The 19961-nt window shown below is 33.6% G+C and overlaps 2 protein-coding genes across 5 annotated transcripts in view; one reads left to right on the top strand and one right to left on the bottom strand.

The window, feature by feature from the left end:
* Nucleotides 1-18907, bottom strand: part of LOC127853373 (tRNA wybutosine-synthesizing protein 5-like) — a 67719-nt gene extending 48812 nt beyond the window's left edge. The window contains exon 1 of the mRNA XM_052387867.1: nucleotides 18749-18907. The gene's annotated coding sequence lies outside the window, so the exon portion shown is untranslated. The remainder of the gene's footprint in view (nucleotides 1-18748) is intronic.
* LOC127853366 (carnitine O-palmitoyltransferase 1, liver isoform-like) overlaps nucleotides 18882-19961 on the top strand; it is a 76031-nt gene continuing 74951 nt past the window's right edge. For 3 of the 4 annotated variants that reach the window (XM_052387848.1, XM_052387844.1, XM_052387847.1), the window contains exon 1: nucleotides 18882-18963. The gene's annotated coding sequence lies outside the window, so the exon portion shown is untranslated. Of the gene's footprint in view, nucleotides 19108-19961 lie in introns of all 4 variants that reach the window. The other variant, XM_052387845.1, reaches the window with a different exon arrangement.

Here is a 19961-nt window from a genome sequence, read left to right as displayed (position 1 = left end):
ATTCAAAGATGATTTTAAAGGAGTCCAACGGACTCCCCTGACACAAAAACAAGGAGTCAGAGTCTCATTTTAAGGAGTCTCGGACTCCCGGACTCCCGTTAGTGTCTAACACTGTTTATTGGGCAAAATTGGCCTCAAGAGAATAAGAGTGGTCACAGTAAACACTATTCAATATAGTCATGTAAGGAAAATTCCCTGCCCCTGAAAACTACGAGTTTTAAATGAGAACCATTTTCAAGCTCATCTGAAATATAATTAGAACAAATTAATGTTTTAAGTTAGATCCATGATGATTGGGAAAAAAATGTGACTTCAAGAGTATCTACAACCCTTCTCAAAATAAAATGCACTTTTTAATAAAATACGCTTTAAAAAGTGTATTTTTTATGCATTTTTAACAAAAAAGGGTACTTTTCTGCACTTTTTTCATAATTAAGTGCACTGAAGTGCATTTTTTCTGTATTTTCATTATCTTTAAGTGTATTTTACTGTACTTTTAGTGTATCTTCTGTAGGAAAAGTAGTGCATCTTTTTATGCAATAAGTGCATTTTTTTAATGAAGTGCATTTTTTGTGCATATTAGTGTATCTTCTGATTTGCCAAAAAAAAATTCTTTCTGTACAAGTGTAGTTTTAGTGCATCTTCATAAAAAAGAGCAACACTCCCGGGTGTACTTTGTCCAGGGTTTTCCATGGAAATCCATGGAAAATATGAGGCTGGAGTATTCGGACTAAGTTTCCAGCCTTTTCCAGCGTCAATATTTAAAAAAAAAGGGTGGAAAATTGTCCATGGTATGTGAAAATAGCCTGGAATAGTTTCCATGGTTTTCCAGGCTGCCTGGAATAATTACCATGGAACAATTTCCAGGGTTTTCCAGCCAGCATGGAATAAATACCGTCCGAATACTCCATGTAATCTGGAAAACCATGGAAAACCATGGATTTTTTTCCAGGGTTTTCCAGATTACATGGAGTATTCGGACGGTATTTTTTCCATGCTGGCTGGAAAACCCTGGAAAATGTTCCAGGGTTTTTCTTTGTTTAATATTCCATGGATGCCTGGTATAACATGGAAAATTGTCCAGCGTTTACCATGGTCACTAGAAAAAGAAATTTCTGGTCTAAAAACAATATTCATGTATTAAATGAATACAATACTCACAGCTTAAATAATTAATAATTAAAGGTTAGATTAAAACAAAACAAAAAATCAACATAATGCCTTAGTTTCTTCGATGTATTATTTTGTTCACAATTCATCAAAATATAACATCAGATTACAAATTGTGTTACATTTATTTAACAAATTATTCAGATCAAACAAGTGTTGTTTAATACATGCTTACAAAGCCTCTAGGTCCATTATCATAAATCAGGCCCTTACATAACAGAACAGGCGCTACTTTAAAAGTTAAAAAGTATAATGCAACCTTAACAACATGTATTCAAAGTAACAAAATACAAGCAAGTCAAGTAATATACAGTAACAATTCACGAACCCTGTACAAACGATATACAAGAAACAAAATGAAAAATTTAAGTTATTTTAGCTACTTCATGTTTGTCACAATATATGTAGCTGCCCATGAGCACAAGGATACTATTTTTCTCAGCTACTTTCACTTTAATGCAATTAAGGTGCTAAATTTCATTAAAATACTTTTATATAATTTTATTGTTCAAAGAAATTCAGAACATAATGCATGTACATGTATTACTTTCCAAGTGACAGTTTAAAATATAATTGCAAGTCTAAAACTTGTGAAGGCAGCTTAGTAAATTATAAGTACCCAGGTGGGATAAAATTACAGTTTTTAAAAACTTTTTTGTTAATTAGCTAGGCTTTAGTAGGTCGTGGATCTTTTATAGAACTTGGACTGCTGTTATACTGTACGGCTCCTGCATGATCTCTGAAAGAAAAACAAAGCAAACAATATTACAAGAAAGTCATAAGTTTTTTACATTTATCTGTAAAAGTAAATGTGCAGCAATCATATGATTGAATATCTATACTTCAATGCTCATTCATATTTTAATCTATTTTAGATATTTCATATCACTGCTCAATTCGGTACATCTGGCTTTTTTGTATTTGAGCGAACATTTACGATCCTAAGTAGTTAGCAATTATTTCTTTTCCATTTACTGAAATTTATTCTCTTAAAGTTTGCAAGCGGGCTTTAATCTATTTGCAAACAGGCAACCACACAGGAAAACTGAGACTTTCAAGTGAATAAATTGGTGATTTAACTTATATTTTTATATGACTCTCTTTTATTTTGAAATTTATATTGTTGTTTTCTTAAATGCCCCAAAACGGGGTACACTAGCATGTATCTGGAAACTCAATCATATATAGGAATTTTATATTCAGATATGGCTATATGAAAGTTATGCTAATTTGCTAATTCATATAAAAATAACCTGTAATTGAAACTAGACCAAAATATTGGATACCAAAAAGACAAAATACTTTCAGGTGGTTAACACTTAATTACTTATATGAGCCCGGGGCATAACAATATTTACCATGAATTTGTGGCCATGTTAGTCCTCTTGGTAAATGCGCCAAAAGAGCCGCTTTGCTGTCTTGGGTTATTTCCCTGCCAAACTCTGCAGTATCTTCCATCAACTGGTCAGCTACAGTTAAAGCACATAATGAAAATGTATATAGAAAATAATTCAAGTATTGATTTAAATATTTAGTAAAATGGTCTTTAAATAATAACTTACAATGAAGTTAATACACCACAAAGCATAGCATAACAAAATTTGTAGGTATGATTAGTACAAATTTATTATTGCTATAATTAGAATGATGTGTAATTCTATTGGTATGAAAATGCACAGTGAAACCTAAAAAACAATGCTATTGGTTTAATTAATTTATTTATAAACATTAACAGTATTAATGAGCATTGAGTTCTCATCATGCACAGCACATAACTCCTTTAGCCTCAGTTCCCTAGCCATGCATTATAAACTTCCGATACTACATTCAAGCTTATTAATATCTTCACATAGGACTTCCTTTATCAAGCTGCAAACTGCACTTAGTGAAAATGTGTGTGACAGCTGCTTTTAAAGTTCTATATTTGCCATACTTTTACCTAAAATGTCACATAAAAAAGGTCTACAATGATGACATAAGAAGAATAAATTTAAAGGAATATTTAGAAATAATGAAAAGCACAAACCTTCAGTTGTTGTTCTATTCCTAGACAGACTTCTGAAACACTTGTATGCATCACTTTTTAACAATATTTCATGTCACTTTCCAAATGATATCCATACATTATAATTTTAAGAAATTCTTGTTAATGGAAAAACTCATTAACTCTACTGTTTGTGAACATTACATTAACTTCATTTTAACAACAAGTTTAACCTGCATATTTTCTGCAATACGCCTAAATTTCAATCTAACAGGTAAACTTTCTGTATTTGAACTCAGCCAATCAGAAAAGGCTGTGATATTTTATAACCAATAGATTAGCAGCAGACATGTCTGACTCACACACAGGTTTATCAGATAGTTTGTTAATTGCAAACCTGGACTGTAGTTAAATATTGAGTGTGTATACACCTTGAACAGGGTTAAAGAATTTAAACTTGTAGACATTGCTTTGAAAGTTACTACTATTACTTCTACTACTAGTACTACTACTACTACTACTACTTCTGCAAAACTACTACTACTTTTACAACAGCCACAACAACAACAACAACAACTACTACTACTACTACTACAACTACTACTACTACTACTACTACTACTACTACTACTACTACTACTACTACTGCTACTTCTACTTATACTACTACTACTACTACTTCTACTACTACTACTATTACTACTACTACTACTGCTGCTACTACTACTACTACTGCTTCAACTACTACTACTGCTTCAACTACTACTACTGCTTCAACTACTAATACTACTACTACTGCTGCTGCTACTGCTGCTGCTGCTACTACTCCTCCTGCTGCTGCTACTACTACTGCTGCTACTGCTGCTGCTGCTGCTACTACTACTACAACTCCTGCTGCAGCGACTACTACTACTACTACTGCTGCTGCTGCTGCTGTTACTACTACTACTACTACTACCACTACTACTACTACTACTACTAGTACTTCAACTACAATTGCTACTACTACTGCTACTACTACTGCTACTGATGCTGCTACTGCTGCTGCTGCTACTTCTACTACTACTACTTCTACTACTACTACTTCTTCTACTACTACTGCTGCTGCTGCTAATGCTACTTCCTTAACTACTACTACTACTGCTGCTACTAGTATTGTTTTTATTATTTATACTACTATTGCTACCATTACTGCTACTATTCCTGTAAATCCTAAAACAACAACACAATAATAACTGCTACTACTGCTACTGTCACTTAAATTTGCACCAATAGTATAATTATCAGTAGTTTAACTGCTTATACAACTTATACAACAACCACTTTTACTTCTTCTCCTACAACATATTCTACTGCCAGCCTCAGCATTACTACTTCTACCACTACTACTACTACTATAACTACTACTATTTCTGCCCAAACTATGCACATTGTTTTATGTTTTATTCATATGTTGTGTAAATTGTTGAACTCTGATTTACTTTGAATAAAATGTGTTGCATTTTTATAAGTTATTTTCTCCTCTTATAAAGTCTAAGTTTTTTCCAGGGTCAGCTGAAAATGTTAGAGTCTTTTCCATGCTTAAAAAATTCTATGTTCCACTTTCCATGCTATCTGGAAATATTTTCCATGGTAATCCAGCCTAAATCCAGCGTTTTCCATTCCTTTTCCATGCTTTTCCATCCAAGGCTGGAAAATGCTTGGAAAAAAAGTCCACGTTTCATGGACATTTCTAGAACAAAACCCTGGAAAACCCTGGAAACTGTTTCAAATTCCAGGGATTTCCATGGAATTCCATGTTATACCATGGATTTCCAGCCTAAGTTCCATGATTACCCTGGACAATGTACACCCGGGCTATAGCAAATAACTGAAGTTAAAGGACAGAGATATAGTGTTTAATAGGAGGATTGTACTGAATTATTTTTTATCTTCACATAATGTTTATGGTCTTATTGTTGCAATTAATGTCTGCTCATAAAATATGTGAATCAGAAGAGCAGCTTTTAAAGTGACTAAATCAGGCTGTGGGTAACTAAAAATATTGAAAGTGTCAAAAATATTATGTGGGCTTGCCAGAATCAATTATATCTCCATAACATAAAAAATAAGTATTTGAACTTTCTTACACTGATATTTAACCCCAATTCAATTAATGTCTACCACATCGACTATTAACATACATTTTAAAAGACAATCTAAATAATATTTATTATATTACTATTATTTGCTAATACCATTCAGTATGTTATATTGAAATATTCACAATTAAATATAATATGCTAAGTGTGCTGAGTTTTATTCAATAAATATCAGACAAGATCAGGATCAGATAAGAGATCCATTAGCATCATAAACACTAATCCCTATCAGTGCTCCATCTAGCCAAAACAAAGGGGTGTTTATATACTTTTGATTGGTTCTGGCACCATCTGTTCTGTTCTGTCATGTAGTTTCTTCCAATCTGATTGAGGCACTCCTGGCAGGTAGTCCAGCCAAGATAGGGTCCAATTTCATGTTTAGATCCAATAGTGAATTCACATAAACACATTGAACTTTTCACACATGCCTTTTTACATTATATACAGCACTTAAATCAGTAGACCGTGTATCAGCATTGGTTTAAACTGCAGCTTAATACAGGTTTATTACGGTATAGGAATAAATGATATATCATTTAGCCTGAAATATTCAGACGCATAACATTATTTAAAAGTTAGTAAAAAGTTATTAACGCTTGACATTTTATGTGTGGTCTGTCTTATCTAGTGGGGTTAACAAAGGGGCCAGGTGTAAGCAATTGCACTCTTTTACTGTGTAGATGGTAAATGTAGCATTGGCTAGCTCTTTCTATATGGAGTTGTAGCCGCATGGGTAGTTGTATGATACTTTTAATGTTTTTGTGGGAGAAGTCCATAATAAGTTGGGTAAGGTCCTCCCTGGTGTTGAATAGTGAGAGCCCAAGGGGATGGATCTCTTCAATGATTTCTGCTAACATTTTGGTTCCAATTTTTCGCGTTCCTTCCAAGTTGTTCGCAGTCAAGCAGGAAGTATTGCAGTGTCTCATCACCATTTCCACACATCAGGTATGTTGGACTGACCTTGACTTTAGTTATATTGGGCTGTATTGGATTGGAAGATATATGTTCCTGTTATTACTCTTAATTGCCTTGATCTCTGCTTTTCGAACATCATGCTCAACTGGGAGATCCAACCTCCAGATGTTATGGGCTACTTTTGTAGGGTTGTCCTGTATTTGTATGTACTTAAATGTAGATTTATGTTCAATTTCTTCAGACCACTTCTGATGCCAATATTGATTGATGGCTTTGTCTATTATGGTTTTCCATTTGAGTGTTTAAATAGGATGCTCAAAAAGGTATCTGACGTCTGGGAGATTGTACTTTTCAAGAGCCATCCTGGAGACTGAAGCTAAAGAGTGGCTGTCAAAAGAGGCCATGGTAATTTGTCCAGAAAGTATATTGTACTCTGCTGAGCCTTGGAGTCTTGAAATATTGGTGAAGAGAGAGAGAGAGTCTTCGTCTATCTATAATTGACTCAATAGGTTCACTGCCTAGGAGTAAATGTACTCCTGCAGTCGCAGTACGTGTTGGTAGGCCTTAATAGCAGTCTTCGAAATTAGCTTTGAAAAGTTACATGCCAGTCGGGCCAGTTACTTAAGATTTTTTACATGCCCAACATATTTTTTACATGCCCAAACTTTTTTAACCAAAATTATAACAAATCACAACATTTTAACACTTACATGCTACACATAGTAAAGCAGAACATTTGTTTCAATAGTAGTGAATACAACTACATCTAATCAGTCACTAGAATTAAGACGGTCGATCGTTACACCAGTGCTCTTGAAAAGAGCGTTCTCTGGTGTCCTCGTACCATTTCTTGGCTTCCTTTTTCTCTAAATCATTGTCAATTTTCTATTTTGGAAGTGCTTTATCGGGCTTAGCCCCATCAACATACCTAAGATACTGCATAGCCTCTATGTCGACAATGACATTTGTTTACATTGACAAAAACGGAAGCGTATTACTTGATTGAAATGATCGATTCAAAAAGCATCTTCTCGATTAATGTCTAGAGAAACCGTCGATAAGAACCGAATGTGACCGAACTGCATCGGTCAAAAACAATAACGATGACGTGTGCAAGCAGGTGTGTGTTGTTAAACCAATCGAATTTCATTGTTTTACAACTTACGGCAAGGTGTTTGTTCTCAAAATTGAAAAATAGATCTGCAAATATCAAGATTATAAACTGTCAATTGGCTTCAATAATTTACATGCCCGGCGGGCCACAAACGTGAATTTTTGTAGGTGCCGGGCAGTAATTTTACTCGCCACGGGCGATCGGGCGTGTGCTAATTTCGAAGACTGCTTGGAAGTGCTTAAACATACTCCTTTGTTGTCTGTCGAGCTTTTCTATATCCCCTTTGGTGACCTTTAAGATTTCGACCGCATACAAGGCTCTTGGTATTGCATAGGTCTTTCATAATTTGAGAGCAACAACTGGTGAGAAACCTTTTCTTGCATGTAACCCGGGTCCAAGGAGTGTATATATAGTCTGCCTTGTGGTTTAGGCGATCGTCCGTATTGAGGTTGTATTTTGGCGTCCTTATGATTCCTAAGTGTTTAACTTCAGTAGAGTGTTTAACAGGTGCACCGTTTAGATAGATGGAGCCAGGGGAGTTTCCTTTAATTGTAAGTAACTCTGATTTTTCTGGATTGACTTCTGAACAGTTCTGAAAATTTATTCAAGAACAATTCTGGAATAGTTTTAGAACAATGGTTGAAGAATTGTTCTAGAACAAACCTTTAGAACTGTTTTAGAACAATTGTTCAGGAAATTATTGCCATTTATTTGTTCAACAACTGTTCTGTAATCATTCTAGAACATTTTAAGAATGATTCCAGAACACGTCTAGTTATTGGTTCAAAATCAATAAAATGCCATGAATCTATTTTCTGCTTTTTCTCTATTTTAATCCGGTGTTCTATTGAATTCCATAGCTTTCTACGGAATTCCATATAATTCTATGGAATTATATGGCGTTCTATGGAATTCCACGGCGTTCTATGGAATTCCACAGCATTCTATGAAATTCCACTGCATTCTATGGAATTCCACGGCATTCTATGGAGTTCCACGGCGTTTTATGGAATTCCACGACATTATATGGAATTTTGGAATTCCATACCAGATCAAGTTCCTCTTCTGTTTTGTTTTCACTTTTCCATTGATTGCATGGAATCGTATGGAAAGTAAGTGCCAATACTCGACGGAATTCCATCGAACAATTTCCGTAGAATTCCATATGATTCTACGGCAGATCTACAGACGGGAAGTTGTTAATTCCAGATAGGCAATAGCCCATTTGAATCCTCTCTTTTATGTAGATATGTAACCTTTGTTTTTGTTTTTTAAGGTTTAACATTCTAATAAAAATGTGTACTTATCTATTGAATTGTACTTTAAGTTTTTTATGTATGTGTTTACACAAACCTTTCATTTAAAGAATGAATGCTGGCTTCAAAATGCTGGGATTTTTTTTTATTTGGTTAATTTTTAAGCATATTAATTTGAAGTGATGAAAAGTACACTTGAGTGTATAATGCGCTTAAAAAATTCACTTCCAACACTTCATAAAGTGTATCATTTGTATGACTGAAAATGCACTCAAGTGTGTTAATGCGCTTAAAAATTCACTTTTAATACTGTAAGGTGTATTATTTGTATGACCGGGAATGCACTCAAGTGTATTAATGAGCTTACAAAAATTAACTTTCAATTTTGTAAGGTGTATTATTTGTATCAGTGGAAATGCACTCTAGTGTATTAATGCGCTTACAAAAATTCACTTTGAATACTGACAATGAAGTGTTTTATTTGTATGTCTGGAAATGTACTCAAGTGTATTAATTCGCTTAAAAAAAAATCACTTTGAATACTCCATGAAGTGTATTATTTGTATGAGTTAAAATACACTCAAGTGTATTGATGCACTTGAAAGATTACTTTAGTTACTGATAAGTGTATTATAAGTGTATTATTTGTATGACTGGAAATGCACTCAAGTGTATTAATGCACTTAAAAAATTCGCTTTTAATTCTGTAATGTGTATTATTTGAATGACTGGAAATGCACAGAAGTGTATAAATGCGCTTTAAAAAATTTACTTTGACCATGAAGTGTATTATTTGCATGTCTTAAAATACACTCAAGTGTATAAATGCGCTAAAAAATAAACTTAAGCGCACTTATTATCATAATAAACGCACTTAAGTGTATTATTTCGTGGAAAAAAATACACTTATACACATGTATGTATAAACACACTTGTAAAAAGTTTTTTTTTTAACAAAATAAAATGCACTTGTAAAGCAAAAAATACGGTGCCAATACCCGGGTGTACATTGTCCAGGGTAATCATGGAACTTAGGCTGGAAATCCATGGTATAACATGGAATTCCATGGAAATCCCTGGAATTTGAAACAGTTTCCATGGTTTTCCAGGGTTTTGTTCTAGAAATGTCCATGAAACGTGGACTTTTTTTCCAAGCATTTTCCAGCCTTGGATGGAAAAGCATGGAAAAGGAATGGAAAACGCTGGATTTAGGCTGGATAACCATGGAAAATATTTCCAGATAGCATGGAAAGTGGAACATAGAATTTTTTAAGCATGGAAAAGACTCTAACATTTTCAGCTGACCCTGGAAAAAACTTAGACTTTATAAGAGGAGAAAATAACTTATAAAAATGCAACACATTTTATTCAAAGTAAATCAGAGTTCAACAATTTACACAACATATGAATAAAACATAAAACAATGTGCATAGTTTGGGCAGAAATAGTAGTAGTTATAGTAGTAGTAGTAGTAGTGGTAGAAGTAGTAATGCTGAGGCTGGCAGTAGAATATGTTGTAGGAGTAGAAGTAAAAGTGGTTGTTGTATGAGTTGTATAAGCAGTTAAACTACTTATAATTATACTATTGGTGCAAATTTAACTGACAGTAGCAGTAGTAGCAGTTATTATTGTGTTGTTGTTTTAGCATTTACAGGAAAAGTAGCAGTAACGGTAGCAATAGTAGTATAAATAATAATAACAATACTAGTAGCAGCAGTAGTAGTAGTAGTAAAGGAAGTAGCATTAGCAGCAGCAGCAGTAGTAGTAGTAGAAGTAGTAGTAGTAGAAGTAGTAGTAGTAGAAGTAGCAGCAGCAGCAGTAGCAGCAGTAGCAGCATCAGTAGCAGTAGTAGTAGCAGTAGTAGTAGCAATAGTAGTTGAAGTACTAGTAGTAGTAGTAGTAGTAGTAGTAGTAGTAGTAGTAGTAGTAGTAGTAGTGGTAGTAGTAGTAGTAGTAGTAGTAACAGCAGCAGCAGCAGCAGTAGTAGTAGTAGTAGTCACTGCAGCAGGAGTTGTAGTAGTAGTAGCAGCAGCAGCAGCAGTAGCAGAAGTAGTAGTAGCAGCAGCAGCAGCAAGAGTAGTAGCAGCCACAGCAGTAGCAGTAGTAGTAGTAGTAGTTGAAGCAGTAGTAGTAGTTGAAGCAGTAGTAGTAGTAGTAGCAGTAGTAGCAGCAGTAGTAGTAGTAGTAATAGTAGTAGTAGTAGAAGTAGTAGTAGTAGCAGTATAAGTAGAAGTAGCAGTAGTAGTAGTAGTAGTAGTAGTAGTAGTAGAAGTAGTAGTAGTTGTTGTTGTTGTTGTTGTTGTTGTTGTGGCTGTTGTAATTGTAGTAGTAGTTTTGCAGAAGTAGTAGTAGTAGTAGTAGTACTAGTAGTAGAAGTAATAGTAGTAACTTTCAAAGCAATGTCTACAAGTTTAAATTCTTTAACCCTGTTCAAGGTGTATACACACTCAATATTTAACTACAGTCCAGGTTTGCAATTAACAAACTATCTGATAAACCTGTGTGTGAGTCAGATATGTCTGCTGCTAATCTATTGGTTATAAAATATCACAGCCTTTTCTGATTGGCTGAGTTCAAATACAGAAAGTTTACCTGTTAGATTGAAATTCTGGCGTATTGCAGAAAATAATTATGCAGGTTAAACTTGTTGTTAAAATGAAGTTAATGTAATGTTCACAAACAGTAGAGTTAATGAGTTTTTCCATTAACAAGAATTTCTTAAAATTATAATGTATGGATATCATTTGGAAAGTGACATGAAATGTTGTTAAAAAGTGATGCATACAAGTGTTTCAGAAGTCTGTCTAGGAATAGAACAACTGAAGGTTTGTGCTTTTCATTATTTCTAAATATTCCTTTAAATTTATTCTTCTTATGTCATCATTGTAGACCTTTTTTATGTGACATTTTAGGTAAAAGTATGGCAAATATAGAAGTTTAAAAGCAGCTGTCACACACATTTTCACTAAGTGCAGTTTGCAGCTTGATAAAGGAAGTCCTATGTGGAGATATTAATAAGCTTGAATGTAGTATCTGAAGTTTATAATGCATGGCTAGGGAACTGAGGCTAAGGGAGTTATGTGCTGTGCATGATGAGAACTCAATGCTCATTAATGCTGTTAATGTTTATAAATACATTAATTAAACCAATAGCATTGTTTTTTAGGTTTCACTGTGCATTTTCATACCAATAGAATTACACATCATTCTAATTATAGCAATAATAAATTTGTACTAATCATACCTACAAATTTTGTTATGCTATGCTTTGTGATGTATTAACTTCATTGTAAGTTATTATTTAAAGACCATTTTACTAAATATTTAAAACAATACTTGAATTATTTTCTATATACATATTCATTATGTGCTTTAACTGTAGCTGACCAGTTGATGGAAGATACTGCAGAGTTTGGCAGGGAAATAACCCAAGACAGCAAAGCGGCTCTTTTGGCGCATTTACCAAGAGGACTAACATGGCCACAAATTCATGGTAAATATTGTTATGCCCCGGGCTCATATAAGTAATTAAGTGTTAACCACCTGAAAGTATTTTGTCTTTTTGGTATCCAATATTTTGGTCTAGTTTCAATTACAGGTTATTTTTATATGAATTAGCAAATTAGCATAACTTTCATATAGCAATATCTGAATATAAAATTCCTATATATGTTTGAGTTTCCAGATACATGCTAGTGTACCCCGTTTTGGGGCATTTAAGAAAACAACAATATAAATTTCAAAATAAAAGAGAGTCATATAAAAATATAAGTTAAATCACCAATTTATTCACTTGAAAGTCTCAGTTTTCCTGTGTGGTTGCCTGTTTGCAAGTAGATTAAAGCCCACTTGCAAACTTTAAGAGAATAAATTTCAGTAAATGGAAAAGAAATAATTGCTAACTACTTAGGATCGTAAATGTTCGCTCAAATACAAAAAAGCCAGATGTACCGAATTGAGCAGTGATATGAAATATCTAAAATAGATTAAAATATGAATGAGCATTGAAGTATAGATATTCAATCATATGATTGCTGCACATTTACTTTTACAGATAAATGTAAAAAACTTATGACTTTCTTGTAATATTGTTTGCTTTGTTTTTCTTTCAGAGATCATGCAGGAGCCGTACAGTATAACAGCAGTACAAGTTCTATAAAAGATCCACGACCTACTGAAGCCTAGCTAATTAACAAAAAAGTTTTTAAAAACTGTAATTTTATCCCACCTGGGTACTTATAATTTACTAAGCTGCCTTCACAAGTTTTAGACTTGCAATTATATTTTAAACTGTCACTTGGAAAGTAATACATGTACATGCATTATGTTCTGAATTTCTTTGAACAATAAAATTATATAAAAGTATTTTAATGAAATTCAGCACCTAAATTGCATTAAAGTGAAAGTAGCTGAGAAAAATAGTATCCTTGTGCTCATGGGCAGCTACATATATTGTGACAAACATGAAGTAGCTAAAATAACTTTAATTTTTCATTTTGTTTCTTGTATATCGTTTGTACAGGGTTCGTGAATTGTTACTGTATATTACTTGACTTGCTTGTATTTTGTTACTTTGAATACATGTTGTTAAGGTTGCATTATACTTTTTAACTTTTAAAGTAGCGCCTGTTCTGTTATGTAAGGCCCTGATTTATGATAATGGACCTAGAGGCTTTGTAAGCATGTATTAAACAACACTTTTTTGATCTGAATAATTTGTTAAATAAATGTAACACAATTTGTAATCTGATGTTATATTTTGATGAATTGTGAACAAAATAATACATCGAAGAAACTAAGGCATTATGTTGATTTTTTGTTTTGTTTTAATCTAACCTTAAATTATGATTTATTTAAGCTGTGAGTATTGTATTCATTTAATACATGAATATTGTTTTTAGACCAGAAATTTCTTTTTCTATTCAGTGACCATGGTAAACGCTGGACAATTTTCCATGTTATACCAGGCATCCATGGAATATTAAACAAAGAAAAACCCTGGAACATTTTCCAGGGTTTTCCAGCCAGCATGGAAAAAATACCGTCCGAATACTCCATGTAATCTGGAAAACCCTGGAAAAAATCCATGGTTTTCCAGATTACATGGAGTATTCGGACGGTATTTATTCCATGCTGGCTGGAAAACCCTGGAAATTGTTCCATGGTAATTATTCCAGGGAGCCTGGAAAACCATGGAAACTATTCCAGGCTATTTTCACATACCATGGACAATTTTCCACCCTTTTTTTTAAAATATTGACACTGGAAAAGGCTGGAAACTTAGTCCGAATACTCCAGCCTCATATTTTCCATGGATTTCCATGGAAAACCCTGGACAAAGTACACCCGGGTAACATGCACATTTAATGCGCATTTAGTGCACTTTTTCGAGAAGGGAAGGTTTTCCTGAAGACATACAAAAACAAAAAGGGCCTAAAGGCCCTGATCGCTCTCTTGAGACATGAAGGTAAAAACTGTTACATGCAGACTTCATGATAACTATGTGATCAGCGATTTTATCAGCGAAAAACCCAATGGCCTGCAATTGGGAAAATTCAACGTTGTTTAGTCTTCATATTGGGAAATTGGAGAACTTGATTTTTTTATCCCAAATACTTAAACATTGATAACAAAATGTTGTCAAGTTATCAATGTTATATTTACTTAGGTGACGCCATAGAGCTGCATATGGAAACTAACAACATGTTGCATTTTTTTTAGTTTCCTTCAATTGATAACTTTATTTGACAGCAATTGGGAAATATATAGTTCTTTCCTAATTGGGAAAGTGCAGTTTTCTGGTACTTTATAAAGGAAAAAAATCGCTGAATAACTATGGTTTTTATCTAGGTTTATACTATATGATGACACTGATCTGATATGATCTGATATAGAATAAGAATACCAATGGCCTTTCATTGGACATCAAATGAATACATGTTTTTACGATGTTTTTACTGCACATATACAATGTATGTAACAAGACCACAATGAATAAGTTTACTATAGTCATGAAATCAATTCTTTTTATCCTTTTCTTGGTTTGGTACATTTATTTCAACATATAAGCAACTTGAAATATCTTGGGCAAATGAACTTCACCAAGATTGCATATGAATTGATCTGGTGAACCAGTCTGCAAAATTAACCCATCGCCTTATCGCCAATGCGATGAAATCTCGGCTCTGGCGACAGAAAAATTGAATATAGATCGCCTGAATTGCAATGAAAAAAATCCAAGATATAAACCAATAAATAATCAATTTACGCATTTCAGGTGTAAATTCTTACAGTGACACCGCTTGGTTACTTCCCTTAGTTTTCTATCTTTAGTGATCTCCCTTAAATGTTATTCACAGTGTAGATGCATATCAGTGGCCTTTCTTTCAAAATGCTGCCTCTCTGTTCATTCTTGGCTGCCGCTGTCAGAAACAAGAAAATGGATGATCAACTACACAATACAGGCAAGAAAATCTAAAATTAAAACCAGTAAACACATTTGTGCATAAAAAAAGGTGGTCCATGATTTGAAGCATATATCCAGCTACAGGTTCACAGTATTCCACAGGTCCAAACACTTATCACAAACTCTATTGAAGATGGAATTATGACGAAGCTGGTGGAACAATCGTGCATACATGCCACTTTGATGACTTTTTAACATAGCTTTTCTGTAATATGTCAAATATCTAGTGTCATTGATATCATCTTTATGATCAAATCTTTACATTCAATGTACGCTATATAGTAATTTTCATCAATTTTACTTAAAAAATGCCTACTTTCGTTTTCGTTGTGCTCACTTTTCTGGACCGGGAAGCCTATTCGTCAATTGACATTTTTATTTTTCTCAGTAAAATGAATTTAACACTTGTTAAAAAGTATTGATAGTAAAAATTTAAAATGTCAGAATATTGGATGTAAATATCAAAGGCGAAAGAGCAATTTTAACGTAATTAGTTGGACTTACGCTATCGGCTACATACCGGTACTTAAAGTATCTTAAAGTACATGTATAAATCCATCAGTAATGAAGATCGCGTTGATGAATTGCAGAAATAATGAACACATATTGGTGACAACGTGTTTACAGTACTTAAATGCAAAACTCAAAGATTCTGTAAACTGCCACGAGTTCATGGATTTTCTCGTGCAAGTCAAGTAACAAGTTTAAGGCTCAGATTATCAAAAAGGTCCATTTTATATTGGGTCCTTTCAAAACAGCATTTTACAAGTGGATCAACCAGTCAATAAGTATCATTCTGTTCCTGCCCATTGACTCAGACTAGTTGCTTCCTGGTTCACTGAGCCCTGGTATCAAAATTTATTCATTTGATAGCAATTTTTATCTTTCAATTTTTGCCAATAGCCCAAAACACAAAACTGTGTGCAGAAACATTAAAAATTGAAATATTTACAGCTGAAAAAGGGCAGACATACAAGATTCAATTTTGTAAAAGTCTAGCCTATAATAAGTCATATCCACTCGAGAAGAGAACTTTGATATACATGTAACAAGCGGTTTAGTTCGACTCTAGGCTACCCGTGCCAGAAAAGTGAGCCGATCGAGAGGCTTTCTGTGCCATAACGAAAGCGAAAGTAGGCATTTTGTAAGTAAAATTGATCAAAATTACTATATAGCTTACATTGAACATTAAGATTTAATCATAAAGATGCTATCAATGACACTAGATATTTGACATATTACGGAAGGCATGTATGCACAATTGTTCCACCACCCTCGTCATCATTCCATCTTTGATAGAGTTTATAATAAGTGTTTGGACCTGCGGAATACTGTGAATCTGTAGCTGGATATATGCTTCAACTCATGGACCACCTCTTTTTATGCACAAATGTGTTTACGGGTTTTAATTTTAGATTTTTTTACCTGTTTTGTGAATTACAATCATCCATTTTCTTGTTTATGACAGAGAGGCAGCCAACAAATAATAATGAACAGAGAGGCAGCATTTTGAAAGAAAGGTCACCGATATGCATCTTAACTGTGTTATAGAGAGTGTAAAGTCCGTCTTGCATATTAAAAATGTTGTAATACTTTTGGTAAACTGAACTTGCATTCTACGCCGATAGATGAAATAATAGTGCGAGGGTTTTTATAAAATAAGTAAAACAGTTAAATGTGTGTTATTAATAGCTTTGAAATTATGAAATAACCGTATTAAAGTTGTTTATCATTCATATGATAAAGATCGATACCCGTGAGCACCGGCTTTGTATTTTTACTGGTAAATACTTGCTGCCAACACTGACAGTCTATCCGATGATGAGAGTTACGATGATGTTGATGATGATGAAAACTAAGAAAATAATAAAAATAACACAGGCCTTTCGCCCTATGCCATGGTCCGAAATTCGGCCCCATTCCCAATGCAAATCTGGTTGTTTTTTTCCCCAATTAAAAAAAAATTTCCCAATTCCAAAAAAATTATTTATTTTTATTTTTTTAAACCATTAAATATATATTAAGTTAAGCTGATCCAGTAAAGAAAATAGGAAAATATTGCATAATTATATTTATCTGTTGCCTTGAATTTGTTTTAAAAACAGTAATATATGTTTAATTGATTTTCCTTATTTTCCCTAAATTCCTGCGTTTCCTGCGATTTTTTCACCTAAAAAAAGGCCAGACCTTTTCCCCAAAATCAGATTAAAAATAAACTTTACTTATCACACATGTTCACAATATTTTGTAAAATTTTTAATAATTATGTTATCATAATAGTCGCTATTTACCAGTTAACGGCTTCTTTGAAATATAAGAAACACTATTTACATGAGATTATTTTTCTCAATTGAGCCAGTTTTTCGATTACTTTTTTTCCCAAAATGGAGTTTTTCACAACGCGAAATTCCCAAAATTCCAGTGTGGCGTTTTCCCAAAATGGAGCATAAAAGGCCTGTAACATTGCAAAATATTGTAAAGAACTCTCAGAGTCAGATGTGTTGGAATAAAAGTTTGAAACCTGGAATTAATTCTGATTTGTTTACAATCTTACCCCCCAATTGCATTCTATATAAACGACTGTTGTCGTCCTTTCATGATAATGTCTCAGTAAATCAATTAATTTTTTTCTGGCTATGAAAAAATTTCCCCTGGCTATGACATTTTCAAAGTTTTATAGACACATTGACTTTGAAGACAAAAAAGTTAGTTTTGCAGACTGGTGAACACGTTTTTGGACGCATGTGGCACAGATTCAAACTTTGCTTAGACATTGTCTACAAAGTACAGTCCACTCTCGTTATTTCGAAGTCAGCGGGAACAAGAACAAATGTCAAGATAACGAGAGTTCAAGATATCTAATAAGGCGTTTTCAAAGTAAAATGAGATGACAATTCGTAATACCTTGTTTTTAACATCTAAATACCTGCTAAGTGGTCTTACTAAAGCCGTCACCGTGTGGCATAATACTCTCTACCTATATATACGCGTTTTTACGAGGCTCGATTAATTTGCTATTTAAATGTTTAAAATGACGTCATTACAGAATTGCATGAACACATGCTGTTATAATTTTTCTATCTATACTATCCTTTAGATTTTTGTACGGATAATAACCAGTCTAAAAAATACACCTGGTGTTTGTAAGAATTGAGTTTCGTGATGCAAGGTTTTTTTACGGGAATTACGTTATTAAATTTGTATTTGCGTTTTTGTACGCTTTATTTTGAATTTTATTACATTTTTTTTTATTGCGTAATAACGCAAATACGCTTGTAATCTATAGCCTTGTTTATCAGAATAATAATGCAAATACGCTTGTAATCTATAGCCCTGTTTATCAGAATTTGTTTTCGACAAAATGGTGAAAAAGGTTGTTTTATGACATATTGATAGTGTAAAAGTGACTTGGCCACGCGCCTAACACCTGTGGTTTCGAGTAACATGCACATACAGAATGCCCCAGACTCTTGTCGTCTTGAAGAAAGCACCCATATACAAAACAATGTCATGTATAGGCCCATGTAAATAATAAAGTTTAACAACAATGGATTTTTTACAGGATCAATTGAAGATCTTATTCACTGGTCCCTTACCTGAAGTCTAAACCAGGGTTCGATGGTACGTAACGAATGGGTACGAACGTAATTTATAGTTCAAACTTAACAGAAACGTTATGTCATTCAATAAATAATAGCGTACCTGCATTGTGCAAAAGTGCGGTTGGTAAAGCCAAACAAAACTAATATACTGTTAACATATTAAACTACATCTATAATTAATTTCCTCGTGACCAATTACTGCATCGAAACAAACATTGTTTTTTCAAGTAAGTAAAATATCAAACCGGAAATCACGTGACCCAACTGACATATGCCGTAAGGTTACAGACGTCAAATTATGAGCTAAATATTTTTGTAAGTACGTCCTCTTGTTTGAATGAAAGAGATTGGTAGAACGGCAATGTGTTTCTCCGTTTATTTGCTTTGGTGAAACTAATCATTTACATCTATTAGTGTTCGCCATTAAGCCATTCTGGTCCGAGCAGGTGAACGGTCATTGTAAGTTACCATAATCAAGTCGTGTTTACACCGATTCAATTGACCTTAAAGGGATCTTTTCACGCTTTGGTAAATTGACAAAATTGAAAAAAGTTGTTTCAGATTCGTAAGTTTTCGTTTTAGTTTTGATATTTGTGAGGAAACAGTAATACTGAACATTAACCATGCTCTAATATAGCCATTATATGCATCTTTTGACGATTTTAAAACCTAAAAATTATAAAGCGTTGCAACGCGAAACGATTGAATAATTTGGAGAGTTCTGTTTTTGTCGTTAAATTTTGTGAAACTACGAAGATTGCTTATATAAGGTATAAAATACGTCTAGAATGTGTACTCGGCGGAATAGCTCAGTAGGCTAGAGCGTTTTTACTTCAGGACTCTGGCAGGACTCCAGGTGTCACTGGTTCGAAACCTGCTCCGGGCAATGTTCTTTTCCTTTTTTTAATTATTTTCTTGATTTTTTACTGGAGCTTTTACGATCCAATGTTTACATTTATCAATATAAAGCATTTAATGAATAAGTTAAAAAAATGCCAAAATCTGTGAAAAGGCCCCTTTAACATAGTAATAGTATAAGTTATAATTGGGCAGCTTTATGCGTATCATGGTATGTTCATTGACAATCTTAAGTGTTCAGTGATTTTTTTGCCCAAAATTACAGTTTCTTACACTTTTTACAGGTAGTCCAAATTTTTGACGCTCTCAAATATTAAGCTTCTTTTTATATGGGTAATATTTGGAGCGTACAAAGGGGGAAAGACCAAATTAATGTTGGGAATTTTTCGTTCTTTGTCTATATTTTTGCGCAAGGATTTTGTGCGCAACATTCAAGCCCCTATATAAGACACTTC

The sequence above is a fragment of the Dreissena polymorpha genome, chromosome 12 (assembly GCF_020536995.1).
Source record: "Dreissena polymorpha isolate Duluth1 chromosome 12, UMN_Dpol_1.0, whole genome shotgun sequence".
NCBI classification, from domain to species: domain Eukaryota; kingdom Metazoa; phylum Mollusca; class Bivalvia; order Myida; family Dreissenidae; genus Dreissena; species Dreissena polymorpha.
Note: the sequence above shows the minus strand (reverse complement) of the source record. Positions and strands in the feature narration are given on the sequence as shown.